We start from the raw sequence: 17,697 nt of genomic DNA on the forward strand, positions 1-17,697 counted from the left end.
ACGAAATGTTGTGTTATCTTTTATAATAACAGGAAAAAAATGAAAATTCTTTCATATCCTACTGAAAAATCATAAATACTATAACTAATGTATATGAGTAAGCTCCACTTTTGAAACTTTTTCTAGGAACTATAAGTTAGATGGCCACAACATAGAGAATATGTACTATTGTTCAAACATTATTCCATCTTTGATAAAGCCGTAGGATGGTGAGAAATGAAATCATTTTGAAAGTAAGAGAATAAAGAAGTAAACTGTTAGCCAATAATAAATGGAATTAATTGTCTTAAACACATACTGTTTCATGATTAATTAGCATTGCAAAAAAATGTTTTTGGGGGGGACCACTCACACTTTTTTTGTAATGAAAACCTAATTATATTTCCTCAGAAGCTTGTGAATGGAGCATGTAGAAATTTATGGAAAATAAAACCAGCTCTTTGGAGAATGACACTATCAAGTATTTTCTAAATTCTACAAGGAATCATGGCACATCTCAAAACATGGGGATCTATAATGTAGACGTTTTATGTAAACTTCAAGGCCCTACTTGATTTTGAGACTTCTAGGCATAAAATAATTATTTTTATGACTTAAATCACAACTAGTCACATTTTTCTATTTTTAAAAAATACATTGAGCAAATGTAATTTTTTATAATCTACTTAAGAATTAAGTAGTATCTGTAAAATAGTCTTATAAAAGACTGCCAATCATTAGATTAATATTACGATTTTAAATTTTGGACATGTGTTCCATCCATTCTAAAAAGCAATAAAAAGAATTAAAAATGAAACTTTAAATCTCTATACTAATATATTTTATTTCATTTTTAATTTTTTTATAATGCAATGGCCCAGAATATGTGTTTTGACTGCTGATATGGAACAATCTATTTTAGTCCAGGAATTCTAAAATTAATGCCAAATAGCCAAATCTTACCTTATAAATACTCATATATTAAGTATTAGAAATTTTAATTTTTAGATAATTAGAAAACTCGTCAGCCATTAATCATTTCAAAGAATCTCGGTTAACTAAACTTAATATACAAATAGAATATATGAGAGTCCCAGGAGCTAGCCTCTTTCAGATATACAGGCTAGGGCATGATCCAATAATTTTTTGACTTGAGAAAGTCATAATTTACATTGATTAAATTAATTGCCTGTCCAGTGCTGATTCCAATAACCCTACAGCCTCATTAGAACCTACGGTCTTCAGTCCTACCACCTGTACACTGTCCCTCCCACCCTACCTTTATTGTATCAGTTTTTTTAGCCTAAATACATTCTGTGGTCAATCTTTACGATCATTCTGTATATTCTTTCAACTCCCTTGTCTCTTTCTTTATCATATTTTCTTAGCAAGACACCTAAAACTGCTACATCCACCAGTTTCTACATCTTGGCTAATAAATCTCCATTCTTTCAGGTGGTCAGGCCTGAATCAGCTTTTTACTTCATATCCAGGTGATTAGCAAACTCTGTCAGTTCCACCTGCAAAATATGTCCAGAGTCCAAATCGTTGCCTTCTATCTTCAATACCGACTCTTGTCTGAGGAACCTTCATCTTGTTTCTGAATTATAGTGAGTAATCTTCTAACATATCTCTCAGGTTGATCATTCACCACATGGGGTGGGCTGTGGGGTGGGCTGTGGGGTGGGCTGTGGGGTGAGCTGTTGCCCAGCACATGGCCTCATACAGCTTCAGAGCTCCCTTCTTTATTAGCTGTGACCTTGACCCTGCCAGAAGCCTACTTCAGCCTCAATGTCTCAGACTCTAAAATGGGTCCAAGAATTTTCTCTCCCTTGTTTGCCTCTCAGGATCAAACATGATGATGGCTACAAACTACTCAAATAAACAAAACCTTGAAAACCAAAATATAAAAATAAAAAAATACAAACGCCAGAGAAATTCTTTTAAAAACATAATACAGATTATGTTCCTCTTCTGCTTGAAACAAAATAGTTTCTATACTCATCAGAGTAGAAGCCTCTCCTTCTCTACTTCATTATCTCTCAGGTCTCATCTCCCATTCTTTGCTCCACTATAGCCCACAGATCTCTTTGCTATTTCTGAATCATTCTAGCAAGGCTCCCAGGTGCCACAGGGCCTTTGAACTTATCCCTTTGGCCCGGAATGCTATTTCCGCTGGAAATTAGGTTGGACTGAGGATGGAGAAGGCCCTGTTTCCTCACTTTTTTCAGATCTTTAATTATCTGTTCTCAGGAAATCATTATTAGCCAAGTTTTATTCAAAATAAACTTAATTTAACTTAATATTTTAACATCTCCATATCCTACTCTCCTTTCTTGACTTTTTTCCTCTGTTGCATTTATTATTCACCACAATACTATTTATCTACTCATTCGTTTTGTTTATTGTCTTTTTCCCCTTAGAGAATGTAAGCTCTATGTGGTCATTTTTCTTTTTTATTCACTGATGAATTTTTTAGTAACTAGAACAATGCTTGAATATAGTTTTTGCTTAATGTATGCTTGTTATATAGAGATTCTTCCAAAATGATTATGCTTTTTTTTTCTTAAAATTTAAATTGTTTATTCAGGAGAAAAAGTACAATTGGCTTTTAGCTATCATAATTGGTAATAGCTCGAGCTCTGGGGTCGAAGATCTTGTGTTCACTTTTTGACTCTACCTGTTACATAACCATAGGGATAACAACATCCACTTCACAGAGTGTTTGAAATATATTATGGATATCAAGCACGCAAAAGTTGCAGAGTTCTTGGCCAGAGTAAACATTGGTCATTATTAGGTATGTTTTTATTAAATTTAGTTACATGAGCAGGAAAGTAATACTGTATATCCTATATTTCATTAAGTCTGCTTGCTAGTGTGTTAGGCCTGAAGTGCTGTTGCCTTTGGAGACTCCAGAAATATCTGGACTTCTTCAGTATTCGGACTAAAGGAAGATATAGGCAGGTTGATGTTTTCTCTAGGGTTGTGTCATTCGAGTATGTGTTGAGCATATCTTAATTTATTCTGTAATTACTCATACTCACAAGGACTTATTGGAAATGTAAATAAAGAATACTATAAATTAAGATGAAAAGGATGGGGGAACCACAAGAATAATAAAAAAGGAGCTAGAAATACTCTCTGAAACCAGGGCAGTCCAGACACAATAATAGGTCCCAGAGGGGATTCCATGTCTTAAGGATCCCCTAAAGTCCCCAGGGTTTGCATTTTCCGTTTGGGTGTGGGACTGTGACTCAGGCTGACTCACCACCACTTAAGTAGTCCAGCTGTTTCCACTTCCGCAGCTGTGAGAAACTCCTGGTCTCCAGGTTGTCAAAGGTAGTCATTTATAGTGCTTTTTAAATTTGTTGAAGTGACTTCTACCTCAGAAAAACCAAAAATAAAGTCTGCCTTATTTTTAGACTTATGAATCAACCTAGAAGCAAGCTCCTAAATTACAGAAAAGGAAAGAAGTTACTCAAACTCTACAATTAGAAACCACTCTTGCACTGGGACTCTTGATTTAAACGGCACATTCTAACATTGGAAAAAGAAAAGAGGAAAAACATTAACATAATAAGAATGGTAACTTTTCAAATAAATCTTTGGTCACAATTTGGGACTTGAAAAAAGGTATTAAAGTTCTAACTAAGATAGTTCTATAGAATTATCAGTAAATACACTTAAATGGATACCAACTTATTTAGGAAGAACATATTTTATTACCATTTGCAGAATAAAAGTGCTAACAGTACTAGAGATGAATTAAATCAGACTCTGGCTTATTTCCCAGAAAATATGTCAATAAAAGAAAACATAATAATTGGTTTCTTATGCTATCCATTCAGGTGTCTCACGATTAGTAAAAGTTTAAACCAGATCTGCAAAAAGAAACCTACGTAAAATGTAAAAGAATAAGACCAGATACCAACAGTAGGTGTTTCTTCTGTATATAAAAATTTCAGATGCATAAAATTTATAATTTTAATAGAATTAGTAGAAGCAAAACATAAAATAATATTGCTAGATTTACAGAATTAGAACATACTCAATAAGGAAAAAGGGGCTCAATTTCACTCCCATAAATAACATAATTAGATAATCCTATCTGATTTAAAGGCTAGACTAGATTAAAAAATTAATCACTATTCTAGGTACAGACATGTGGTTGGTAGATGACGCTGAATGAAATAATAAAGAAAATTAGCTGTTGACCAAGCTCAGAATGAGACAGGTAAAGAAGACTGAGAAACTAACAAAAATGCATGAAACTAGTTGAACAAGTAGGTAAGGCCCATATTAATAATATTAAACGATGTCTAATGATATATATTTGAAACGTACAGATCTAGTTTCTTTCTTTTTCTTTCTTTCTTTCTTTCTTTCCTTTTTTCTTTCTCTTTCCTCCCTCCCTCCCCCTTCTTTCTCTCTCTCTCTCTCTCTCTCTCTCTCTCTCTCTCTCTCTCTCTCTTTTTCTTTTTCTTCCCACTCCCCCTCCCCCTTGGGCAGTCCAATGGGAGAAAATGGCAAAATACTAGAAGGCTTTCAGTCACACGATAACGCCGAGGCACCAGGCAGGCAGTTATTCTTTGTGGTCCTTGTTGCTAGTGCTGGGGGATATGACTTTGGATTTGACTTCAGAGCTGGTCTATCACATCTGGATTTTGCTGCTGCATCCGCTGAGCGAATTGCTGGCCCGCCTGGATGAGACTGATCAGGTCCTTCTGCAAGGGGTTGGTGCCGGGAGTCCCCAAGGAGTTGAGCTGCCCAAAATCACCTGGACGTGAGTTGCTGAACTTGGGCATCATTCATTAGGTTTGCTGTCATACTCATGAAACGAGCTGTTTAGCACACAGGTGATGTCAAAGTTGCCAACACCTCCCGTGGGACTCAGTGCCTCTCTCAACTTGTTGGCTGGTTTGAGATATAACTTGTGTCATCGGGATCCAGCTCTAAGGCCTTCTTGTAGTAGGCCACTGCCGTCTGGAACGCTCTCGGCTCATCCTGCTCTAAGTTGTGTTGCCCGACGGGTCTATGCAGAGGATACTCGCACCCCTCACCGCACCCCCGCCCCCACACACACCGCCCCCTCGCCTAGGTGGAGGTTACTGTAGGCTATAGCTCCCTTACAAAAATAGACACGTGGGCCCTGTAGAGCTCAATGGTTTTTCCATAGAAGTGCGCAGTTGCTTCAACATATTCTTTCATCTCCTTTCCTTCGGTTTTGGGGCGTCTGCCTTGACTCAGTCTTCTTCTGAAGGCAGGGTTCGCTTGGGGTTCTCTGGTTCTATGGTTTCTCCTTGCCTAATGCAGCTGCTTCAAACATTTCCAGAAGAGTTTCAGGGAGTGCAAGATCGCTGTCCTCGCTGTTGCCCCAAAAGTGGCCTCCAGGACTGGATTTGAGAACATTGAATGTACAAAAATGTATATTCCTGTGCTTTCAAAGTGCAATTTGAAAAGAATACATTATTTAAGTAGCTGAGATAAACTCATTGCTAAAATAAGGTAATGTGTCCTGAAAACCTAAAATGTGTTATTATCGTTGTTGTTGTTGCTGCTGATGTTGCTATTACTACTATTACTGTTATTCTGATTCTTTGCTCTATGGTATAAATTCTTAATTGATTTTGTACCACCAGGGAACATTTGGGTTTTGTGAGGCATTTTGGTTTTCACAATGATTGAGGGACACTACCAAGCATCTAGTGGCTGACAGCCAGGGATGCTAGTCACACTGCAATACAGGAAGAGTTTGAAATGTTTTGTTTAACATTCATATAATTGAAATATTTATTTATCTTATTTGAACGTAGAGTCTCATTCTATTTTACTTGTAAACCAAAAAAGTATTTCGGGCATGTTTTAAAATATACTGGATTTTCCAGGAATGCAACTGCAGTGTAAAATGGAAGTATATTTTTATGTGTTTATTTGTTTTTATTACTAGGATTTTAATCCTCAAAACACTGAGAATTCCACCATCCCTCTAGTTTTAAGGTCTAGACTGGTATTAGGCTTAGTGGTCTTTCTTCCTGATTTTTGTTCCTAGAGCATACTTCCCTGCTAACAAGAGACAAGGAATCTTAACCCAAATAAAAGAGTGTTTCTCCCTAAGGTTTAAAGAAGAGATGCTGTAAACTGGACACCCCAGGTGTCCTTTCCTTGGTTTTGCTAAATCTCATAAGCACAAAGAGACCTCCCAAGAGAAGGTAATCACAAGCTCATCCTCACCATACCAGCCTAAGGGGAGAGGAAGCAATTTAGAAAGAGGGGAGAAGTCAAACAGAGAGCACTCCACACAGCACAGATGGGAACCCCTTAGTTTCTCCCTGGGAAAGCTCTTCCAGCACAATGGCCTACTTTGTCATTCTATCAGTGCTGAGAAAGAGAGGCTTAGGGCTACTCCTCTGCCATATAGTCAATACTTACAATAATTTACTGGAACTATTTTCTTTGTAATTTTAAAAATATTTTGAGATAATTTTCTTGAAAAGGGTTAAAAAACAAGCAATTATAATCTAACAATTATTGTAGATTTTATATGCATATTTATTACTAGTATGTTAGAATTAAACATTTTTACTGTAAGAATGTAGCATGCTTAATTTTTCTATTATTACATGAATAACTATATTTGAAAATACAATCTGTAGGTATATGTCAATGTATTAAATACTTTATATAGGCTAGAACATTTAGAAATTTGCCCCTAAAAATTTACTGTACATCAATGCTTTGTAACCATTTTTTTTTTTTTTTTAAGGCGAGGCAACCCTTGGTCGACCTCACAGATTGCAAGGACCTTGCCAGTTTACAATCCCTTATTTTTTACTTTATTTATTTTTTATGCCTATAGCACCTGGTCTTCCTAGGTGGTCTCTCATCCAAGTAATAACCAGGCCCGACCCTGCTTAGCTTCCGAGATCAGACGGGATCCGGCTTGTTCAGGGAGGCACTGCCATAGACTATTTCTTTCTTTATGTGTTTTCCCTATCTGTACTTAGAATCTGTCCAGATACACTATTATTAATTTTCAAGAAAAAGGTGATCTGATCTCTCTCTCTCTCTCTCTCTCTCTCTCTCTCTCTCTTTTACACACACACACACACACACACAATTGAAATGCTCTGAAAATGACTTTTGAAAATTTTTTATGACTAGCAAAGTTTGCATATTATGTTAAAGTTACAATCCAGAGCTTTCCTAGTTAGAGGGTGGTTCATGGATCAGCAGCATTAACATCACCAAAAACTTATTTAAAATGCAGTTTCAGACAAAATCAAAATCTGTATTTAAGAAGATCCTCTTTGTGATTTGTATGCATATAAAATTTGAGAAGCCAAGATCTTGATCAAGGATTAGCAAACTTCTGTGAATGGCCTAATAGTAAATATTTGAGGTTTTGTGGGCCATTTAGTTTCTTTTGCAACTGCTTAATATTGCAGTTGTACTGTGAAAGCAGTCCTAGATAATATGGGAACAAATGTGTGTGGCTGTGTTCCAATAATATTTTATTTATTAACATTGAAATTTGAATTTAATTAAGTTTTTACATGTTACAAAATATTATTTGATTTTTTCCTTATCATTTAAAAATGTAAAACACTTCTTAGCTCACTGTAGGCTGCCTTAGCCTATGGGCTACAGTTTGATGACTTCTATTCTACAGTATAATAATCTTCCATAAGATGACTTTTTATGTAGAAGTAATAGAATATTTGAGAAGCAAAATGCAAAATCACAAGTAGAATGGATCAAGTTTCAAACGCCTACAAATAATATTAAAGATAATAAGAAAAGATAATGATATGAGACAACCATGAAAAGAAAAGGCCCTTTATTATGTATGTAATTTATGCCTACAGAATCTATTGAAAATTATAAAGGAGAAATTTTAAATTATAGAAACCATTTCCTTAAGAGACAGACACTGTTAAACTCTCAATTTAGCAAGATATTTTTGTATACATACAAACATTAAGCACAATTTTATAATTTTCCCACCTAATACTATTTCATGAGTTTTTACATGTTGTTATGAAATAGGTTTCCAAAAAAAGATGATTTTAAATTCTAACAAGGGTGTGTCACATTTTATTTGGCTTTGGTATCTTAAGAGAGTAATGAAAAACATTAACAATAACTGAAAGTTTGAAGAATGACTGATAATTACTCAGTTTAACATGCTAAACCTAAGAAAAGAATGGCTATAGGCATACTTTAATTGTAAATTTCAAAAGACAAATAAGAGCATCAATTGAAGGATCACCTCAAGGAAGGGTGGGCATTTGGATATATAAAGGAAGATGCCCGGGTATTTTTTTTTTATTATAAAGTTAATGGATATTTAGAAAAGCATTTTTTTAAATATGCAAAAGATATTTGACAATCTGAATTCTTCTGGATTCGTTCCTGAAATACAAAATAGAAGTTCTACACACTTAGACAAAAAATGACTATAACCTCTATACTCATAATTCATAACAAAAAAATTATTGAAATCATACTGAAGTACTACTAAGATGTTCATTGCACATTGACTGCATCAAGAAAAACAAAAATAAATAGTATGAACTGTAAGGTTCTGTCACCTGTGGGGTGAGGTGAAAACCAGTGTCACCCTAGTGGCATGGGGGAAGAGGAGGAGGTGAATAGTGTAGGGTGGTGGTGTGCGTTGTTCTTCGGTTCTTCCCCGTTAATGCAGCAAAGACTTACAGGTTGGTGAGATTTAGAAAAAGTCAGGTTTATTGAAAGTATATTTTAGAAGGAGATGAGCCATGCTAAGGAAGGCTGCAGCCCTGTGGAATTTAAGAGGTAAAGAGATAAAATAGTACACCCCAAAGGAAGGGGCAGGTTTCCAGCCACTAGTGCTGTAGCAAAGCAGAAATTGGAAAATTTGTTTATATTTGGGCCATGATAGGAGGTTCTAGATGATCCCTATGTGAGGTCACCTTGACTGACAGTTGGCTGCTATATAACGCTTTACCTACTACACTTGTGTTTACTCAGAATTCGGTCTGTTATAATTAGATTCATGAACTTCCAGGGATAGTCATGATATTACAATGATGATATAATGAGGTTGAAGTTAGGGGCAGTAGTTTCTGCCCATGTGTTTGTAGCTGGTTTAGCCAGCAGCTTTTATGGCCTTTGTGCTCTGGATTTGGGGTAATTTATAACCCTAAAAAGGAGGTATTTCTGGGAGGTCCTTAAGGAAGGTCTTCAAGGGAAGTTTCTATGGTTACAGAGCTGGGCCTTGGCTCCTGTCACTCTTGCCTGTCTAACTACCTAACAGTTCCTCCTGTTTGAAAAGAACAAAAATCTTTATTGCAATGTGATGACTAAAGATAACACATTAAATACAAAAACACTGAAATGAATTCTGTACCTGTGTTGGCTTCTTAATGAAAATGGTACCATTTGCAATTGTGACTTTCCCTCATTTATTGTTATGAGTGAAAAATATTACACCAATGTTTCTTATTATTAGAAAAGTAACTTATTGTCTTCCAATTTAGAGATGAAAATAACCTAAAAGAAAATTAATTAAATTTTAATCATTTTTAAATACTCTAAACTCTAAAAACTCCAATTATTTTACAGAATTTACAAATTATAAGCATTTATTTTAATCTAACAAGCATTAATATAATAAGCATTTCTTCAAAACTTTCTTCAGATTCCCTGAATATGTTGAGAGACAGAGATTGAATGTGTGCATGCAAATGTGCATATCATTTGTTCTTTAAAGTAATTCTTGGGATTTATTCTGTAATTATTGCCTTATAGATGAATAACTGGGTAAGCTAACACTCTACAGTGGTGTCCTAGGTACAATTATGAATACTTTTACAAAAGAACGTCATTGTATTTATGTAAACAGCAAATTATTAGGTCATTGTAACTTTAATAACAACTGATTACATTCTACCTAGAAAAGAGAACAGAAAACTTCCTGGGTTACAGACCTAGTTATCAATAGAGATGATCTCAACAAAATTATAAAAATAACCAAAGTGAATATGACCAATCTATTTTTTTAAGCATACATAGATCTTATTATTACTTTTTAAAAATTACATTACCCTTTTTTCAAAAGATTAATAATAACTGCTTGGAAGCCTTTTAAAATGGATGATGTCTCTTAAGTGATAAGTTATTGCAAAACTTAAGCAAAACAACTGTTTAAAGAATGTCAAATAGGAAGCGAACTTATAGGTGCATTTCCATATTATAGGTGATATAACTATAGATATAACCATATATAACACGTAGAATATGGCAATAGAACATGGCAAAGGTGATGGGATATACATGTTTATGTGTACTGATTGTATGACTACATTATTTGAGATTGCACTGCCCATCGTGTTGGAGTCTTTCTCTTTTGCTCGCTTTGAAGAAGCTAGCGGCTATGTTGGTGAATCCCACATGACAAAAATCTGTTGGGGTGGGGGGCTCTAGGACTTAGGGCAGCCTTCACAGACAACCTATTAGAAACCAAAGTCTTCATTCGGTTCTACAGTCACAATAAGCTGAATCTACCAAGAAACTGAGTGAATTTGGAAGTGGATTCTTCCTTAATAGAGTCTTAGATGAGACCTCAGGTCTGTCAGTACAGAGAGCCCAACTGAGTTAGTGTTTGTATCTTTAGTGTAACATCCTTCCTCCCTGCTATGACTTTCTGCAGCAGTGCCAAGCTACCTTGGGTTTAGTCATGGAGAAAACATGTAATCAGATTAATACAAGACTGGTGTTTTGCCAGATGGTAGAAGAATAAAAGAGAGGGACTAAGGAGTTTAGGTTATTGGTGATAGTATTATTAAAATAGGGCAATCTTAGAATCAAAGCAAGATAAAGAGGGAAATAGAGACAGAAGAGGGGTGATGAACTGGAAGAAAGTCAAATCATGAGTAATCTAAAGGTCCTAATGAGATACAGCAGGGTTTGCAAATGACAGTGAACAGGCCTGATTTTTGTATAGCCTGCAGCTAAAACAAGTTTTTCACATTGCTAAATAGTTGAAAAAATATCAAAGGTGTATACTACTTTGATGCATGTAAAAACCGTAAGAAATTCAAGCTTCAGTGTCCATTAAAAAGTCATGTATTCTAACTCAGACTTGCCCATTTGTTTACATATTGTCTACAGCTGATTTTGCACTACAATGGCAGAGCTGTGTAGTTAAGGCAGAGACACTATGGGTCCAAAACCTGAAATACTTGCTCTCTGGTGTCTGAGGTTTAGAAATCAAAGGACTGAGAGATTAAACTTGAGGTAGAGTTTTTGTTCTGAAGATGGTTACAGAATTAATGCTTTTGGAAATGGAGCAGTTCTGTAGTAAAATTATCTAGGTCGTAACTATGAAATTGACGCTTAGGAGAAGCTAATCTTTGGTGATTAGAAGGTCAAGGAATTTAAAATGTTGGATAAGTAGGGCATTTCAATACTGAAGTCATTTAGAATAGCATGAGATAAGTGCCATAGTCTCTGTCGAAAGATTGGGACTAATAAAGAAGTTGTATGTAGGCAATATCAATGAGAAGAGAGTAGTTAGTTCAAAAGGTATAAGTTCCAAAATGACAGAACTTTTTAAAAGAAGAATGAGGTTTAGAGAAGGATGGATATTGACCATGATGCAGTCTTGTGGCTGTGATCTCTGTCTCTCTAGACTAGAGTGGTGAGAAACTTGCTGGTGGGAAGAAGAGATGAACTTTGAAGTTTTATTCCCAACAAAACAAGATTTGGGTCACAGATAAAAGGAACAAATGATTATTTGTTAGACAATTTTTTTTGTTTCATCAAGAGTGTATGTTATTACCCAATATATTTTTAAACAATCATCTTATGTTCAGAACAGAGCATGATGATTTAAAGTTTTGTTTTTCTTTTTGTAATTTCTCTGCACTGGGCTCATCTTGAATGATTTTAAAATGTTTTATAAGTTTAAAAATTTTATATTTAATATTGTGATTATGAATTTTAAAAATGCTTTATTGAGAAATACTTGACATAAAATATACATACTTCAGATATTCAGTTTGATAATTTTGATGCATGTATACACTAGTTTGAATCAATCAGTTTGATAATTTTGATGCATGTATACACTAGTTTGAATCAATCACTACAATCAAGATAAAGAATATATTCATCACCCCCAAAATTTATTTGTTTAATTATTAATTTCTCATAATAATAAACCTTAAAATATGTGATATATTTTCTTTCTTCGTTTGCTTTTCTATTCTTTTGTAATGAATAAATGAGTACATTGTGATGACCACATTGAGATGATTATATGCCCAGGCTTTTAACGGTAATGTTACCAAATCAAGGCGTATAAATTTGGTCAGCATAAATATTATTTTCCCAACATGTAAGTAATGAGTATTTTTAAAAATCTCTTAATGAGTCGATTTTTACAAAGAAAGAAATCCATAAAGTAAATGAAACTACTCTGAGTTAGATTTTATAAAATATTTTGCTCTACGAATTAAATTCTTCAGCAGAGTTTTCAAAAGTGTTTTATACTCCTTTAAATTCTGACCATGTTCAAAATGTGTTAAAGATGATTCCTATATTGATTGTAAGATATTAGCTCTCTTTTATTTTGAGAGGCTAGCTTGTTTTTCTGCAAAGGTCATTCATTCTTTAATGAGACTGGAGAAGTAATAGGTTGCCCAGTACCTACATCTTTTCAAAAGTACACAAGAGACATTCCATGTCTACAGCAATGCCTCAGACTGTATGCAACATTAGGAATGACACAAGAGCCAAGTTATTTAATCCTGAAAAATCAATTATCCTTTTTGTAATATTATTTGCAGAAGTACATGATAAGAGAGAGTTCGTAAAAGGCCAATATATATATATATATATATATGTATATATATATATATATATATATATATATATATACACACACATTTAACCCATAGTTTAAATAGTAGGGAAGAAAAGCTAACATATTTAGAGACCTTCGTACAGACCTTTTCATATTCCTCATAATTGAAATAGAACTTATTTAAACATTTTAATATGTTCATGTTAATATAAAATAATATAAAAATTATGGAAATGTTTATATATTAAAGTTTGAATATAATCATCAGTTTCAAAATACTTATTCTATATAAGCTTACTTATTATAACTATCTCTGTTATAGATGCTAGAAAATAATGCTCAGAAAATGTTAATATTTTGATTAAGGGCAACCAGAAAAATAGTATTAAAGCAGGATTTAAAACATGCCTTTTTCCTCTATATGTTGGTTTGAAAAAAATTATTTCATGTAAAAACATCATGATAGATATTTGTAAATGATTGAAATGTAAGAATTAGTGTTTAGCATTATAAATTTTAATGTAATTATGTTTAGCACTAATTTTCTTAGTAATTATGTCTCCTTAACAATTTGACTTGTAATAAAAATTTAGAATTATTATGAGGTAAGACATGGATTTCCGAGAGTAAATCTTTATAGGCAGAAGAAACAGTAAGTGCAGAGGCTCTGAAGGGGGAGTGTGCTTAGCCAGTCTGAAAACTAATGAGGGACTTGTGTGGTTCCAATACAGTGAGGGAAAAGAAGAATGAGATGCAAGGTGGAAAATATGGCAGGAGCCAGATCAAGAAGGAACTCACAGACCATTATAAAAATTTGACTTTTATTCTAATGGATATGGAACAGAAGAGTATTGGTGGGAAGGGACTTAGACATTTCCATTTACTGGGGTGGGGGAAGTATGTTTACAGATGAAGGGGGAAAGGGCAAATAAGAAACCAACAGTTCTGCTTTGAACATATATAAATAAAAATGTCTGTTAAAGTTCAAGCGGAAATATCAGGAAGGCAATTGGGCATACAAATCTATTTAAGTTATGTGGAGGGATTGATGTAAATTTGGGATCCTCAGCACACCGATGTTATGAAAAGTTCTGAATTTGGTTGAGATTACTAGAGTGTAATTAGTCAAGGTTCAACTGAAGAAGTAGAACTTCTAAAAGATACATATGAATTTGTTACATGGAGGCTGGTTTAATAAGTCTCTGTAAAGCTGTTGTTTTTCATGTCTGATTAGACATTTAAGTACACAGCAGGCAGTTAGACAAAAAGAAGGATGATGTAAAGTGGGAGAGGAAAAACAAACTGGAACCTACAAATATGAATTTGAACCCAATGAGGACAGACTGAAACCTGTGTCAGCAGTTATTGCCTCTGTCCTTGACAATGTGGGTGTTCATCAGAAGCCAGGGCCCTTAGTCATGGGATTAAACACAAATACTCCAGAAACAGAAAAGCTGAAGGAGGTTCCTGGGAAGGTAGAGCAGTTAAAGATGCAAATAAAAGAAAATATGCGTATTACAAAATGACTGCTGTTTCTCTTCCACTCTCCAAAGCTCCCAAGTGTTTCCCTTCTGGCTCAACCTAATTAGAAATAGGTAAGTAAGGGAATTCTGGGAATGATATTTCGTCTTAGCCAAGCTGACACCTTGCAAATCCATTATGGATAGCCGGAGGAAGTATAGAGAAGAGATGAGGTTGTAGGTCTGAATCCTGTGGCACTCAAAAATTTAGAGGTCAGGTTTATAAGGGTTTCTAGGAAGTGTCCTCAAATGCAGAGGGCATGTCCTTCTTCGTTAATTCTTAAGTATTTTTGGCTGCAAAGAGAGTATGATGGCTAAAGCTTGGACTGTGAGATAAAGACCGCCTATTAAGGATGGATAATGAACAAAATAGAAGGTACTCATGTTGATTAACTCATTATTCTGTCACACCAGCCCTGAACCCACCCCTGGACTAAGTTTACAAGAGGAAGAAGTCAAATTTGTCATATTTAAATGATTGTTGCTTTTTTTTTTTTTTTTTTTTTTTTTTACCACCTGCAGCCAAACCTAATTCAAAATGATAGAGTGGATTCAAGAGAAAATGAGAGGTGAACAAAGGAAGACAGAGTATAGACAATATTTTGGAAGAATTTAATTATAAATTGGAACTTAGAAATGGGTTTCTAGCTGAAGGATAAGTGAGGATAGGGAGAGATTTATCTCTAAGATAGGTAATGGTATTACTACATTTTTCTGAGGCTGGAGATTATGCAATAGAGGTGAATTATTTAATCCTATAGAAAAGGCTTAAATTGAGGTAAGAAGTCAAGAACTAAATAATAAAAATAACAGAAAATCCTAGGAGAGACGTTTATTTGACTACTTATTTGGAATGAGTAAAATTATGTTTGAATTATTCTCGTATCATATAGTTGTTAATATTGTTAGTTAAAAACTGTAGGAAATAGCTTTCTACACATTTAAGCAAATTAGCATAATTTTTAATTAGGTAGAAATTATATGATATGTTTTTAATACTGTAAAACTTCACTGAAAATAATTGGTAAAGTACACTTTGTGTTTTAAAACTTACATCACTCAGAAAATCTTTAATTTATTTTTTATCTTTGTTTGTAACACACATTGTTGTTTCTTGTATTTAGTCCTGGATAAAGCTTATCAGGCTCATTATAAGAACACAATACACCAATTAACTTTTCGTGCTCAGCTATTAAAATTTCATTTGAAGTGTACAGTTTTTATTGAAATTACACCTTTATATCTTCCTTGCAATGATAGCGATCCACCTTCAAATCATTAAGCAATTTATTGAAATTCTCAAATTAATTTTAGACATAGCTCTTGTACACAAAACTAATTTGTCTTTGGAAACATGCTAATTTCTTAGTCTCATATAATAGAAAGTGCAATTCTAGCTTGAAATATTCTTTCTGTTTCAGTTTCTAGGGAAAGACATTGTTTTATTTTGTTTTTAATGTTTTGGCAAGCAAGTGGAGTGAGTTTTAGATTGAGAACTGTTGCTATTTTCTGATCATATTTTTTGCATTATTTATTACTTATTAAAAATATGAGATTATATAACTAGGACATATTATATGCAACTATATTATTTTGCCATAGTCATAATAATATTAGGGAAGTTTTAGATATGAAACACAGTAGTCATAAAATTAGTGATGATTAAATTTAGAGTTCTTCAAACTATCAAATTTTGAACTGTTTACTAAATTTTAATCAACACATTTTCACAAGACATATTTTCCTATTTATTACCTTTGTTTCTGACACATGCTTGGTTATCTCTTCAAAATTATAAGCCTTTTATTCAGAAAGTATTTCTTGAACAGAAATATTTACATTCTTAAGTCTTAAATGTTTCTCAAGGAACATATAAATCCTTTTCCCCATAATTGGCAAGACCCATTCTGTTAGCCATGAAAAGTGGCTATGCTCAGAATATAAAGTGTCACATCATTATTGAATTAGCACTTTTTTTTTTTTTTTTTTTGTAATAAGAAACAAATTGTGAGTGTGAATAGGCTTATAGGGTGGTTTCATTTGCAACTGAAAACATGTAATACCAGTCTTGGCCTCCACATGGTGCTAGTGTTATGTACTGGGACACCACAAGCTAGAACTACCTCGTAATGAAAAAGAACCACTTACCCTGCCTATCAAAAATAATCCCCAAAATAAAACAACAGATTCAAATAAAAAGGCATTATACCTGAAATCCTGCCTTATGAAAAATCTGGCTTATACACAATAATAGCTTTGCCAAATCATGTGTGGAAATTACAGTAAAGCTAAATAAATGGTGACATGAAATAATGAGTTTAAATTCCTTGTTTCATCTTTGGGATCTCACTGTTGAGTTCAACATCACATTCTTTGCTTCTATGTATCATTTTCTCTCTTCCATGGATGGGTATTTGGAACGGTGTGAAGGAAAGGGAGTCCTTGGGGGGAAAGAGGACTTCTGCCAGGTTTTTACTTTGGTCATTGTGACTCCTTTGAACTCTGAAATTCACTTTCAAAGCCAAAATATGATTTATTTTGAATATTCTTATTTCCTGTCAGATTCTTCACAACTTTAAAGTTAGTGCTTGTTTCTATTTATTTTAATGTGAAACAGGTATAGTCATTGAGTTGATGGCAGCTTTATGTGATATATAAAATTTTATATTCATCTGCCAACTGTATGACAATTGAAGATACAATAATATATTGCAAAATATGTGGGTTTTTTGTTTAGTTTCTTGCCAACTGACTAATGGATAATTGCAATGGCTTTATCTAAGTCTTTTCTTTTTTTCTTTCATAATGGGACACAATTGTTTTCTTCACTTTATGCTTACACATCGGCCATGCATCCTCTATCAAGACAAAGTGAACAACTAGAGAAATGATCCAAATAATAAGCAGAAAAAAACTAATTTTTAGTGTCTATATCTCTTAAACTATGTAGAGTACCTGGCAAATATCACACACTCAATAATATGTTTATTAAATAAATTACCCCATTACAACTGGTTTGGGTCTGGCTTTAGCAGTTGTAACTAAAACACAATGGAGACTATAGAGAAAATTAAAGAGGATTTACGACTTGAAATAAAGGAAAAAAATAAAAATTACATTGAATTACCACTTACCCTCCTCTCTCTTTTCTTCCTTCCTTTTCTTTTTCTTTCTTTCTTCCTTTCTTTCTTCCTTTTTTTCTTTTTCTTTTTTTCTCTCTCTTTCTCTCTTTCTCTCTTTCTCTCTCTCTCTCTCTCTCTCTCTTTCTTTCTTTCTTTCTCTCTCTCTCTCTCTCTCTCTCTCTTTCTTTCTTTCTTTCTTTCTTTCCTTCCTTCCTTCTCACTCTCT

The 17,697-nt window shown here is 33.9% G+C and overlaps 2 pseudogenes; both read right to left on the reverse strand.

Moving 5' to 3' along the window:
- Nucleotides 1-4,586: 4,586 nt before the first annotated feature.
- Nucleotides 4,587-17,697, reverse strand: part of LOC111742029 — a 16,587-nt pseudogene continuing 3,476 nt past the window's right edge.
- LOC111742926 lies at nt 6,830-6,948 on the reverse strand (annotated as a pseudogene).

The sequence above is a fragment of the Pteropus vampyrus genome, unplaced genomic scaffold, assembly GCF_000151845.1.
Source record: "Pteropus vampyrus isolate Shadow unplaced genomic scaffold, Pvam_2.0 Scaffold4, whole genome shotgun sequence".
Lineage (NCBI taxonomy): Eukaryota > Metazoa > Chordata > Mammalia > Chiroptera > Pteropodidae > Pteropus > Pteropus vampyrus.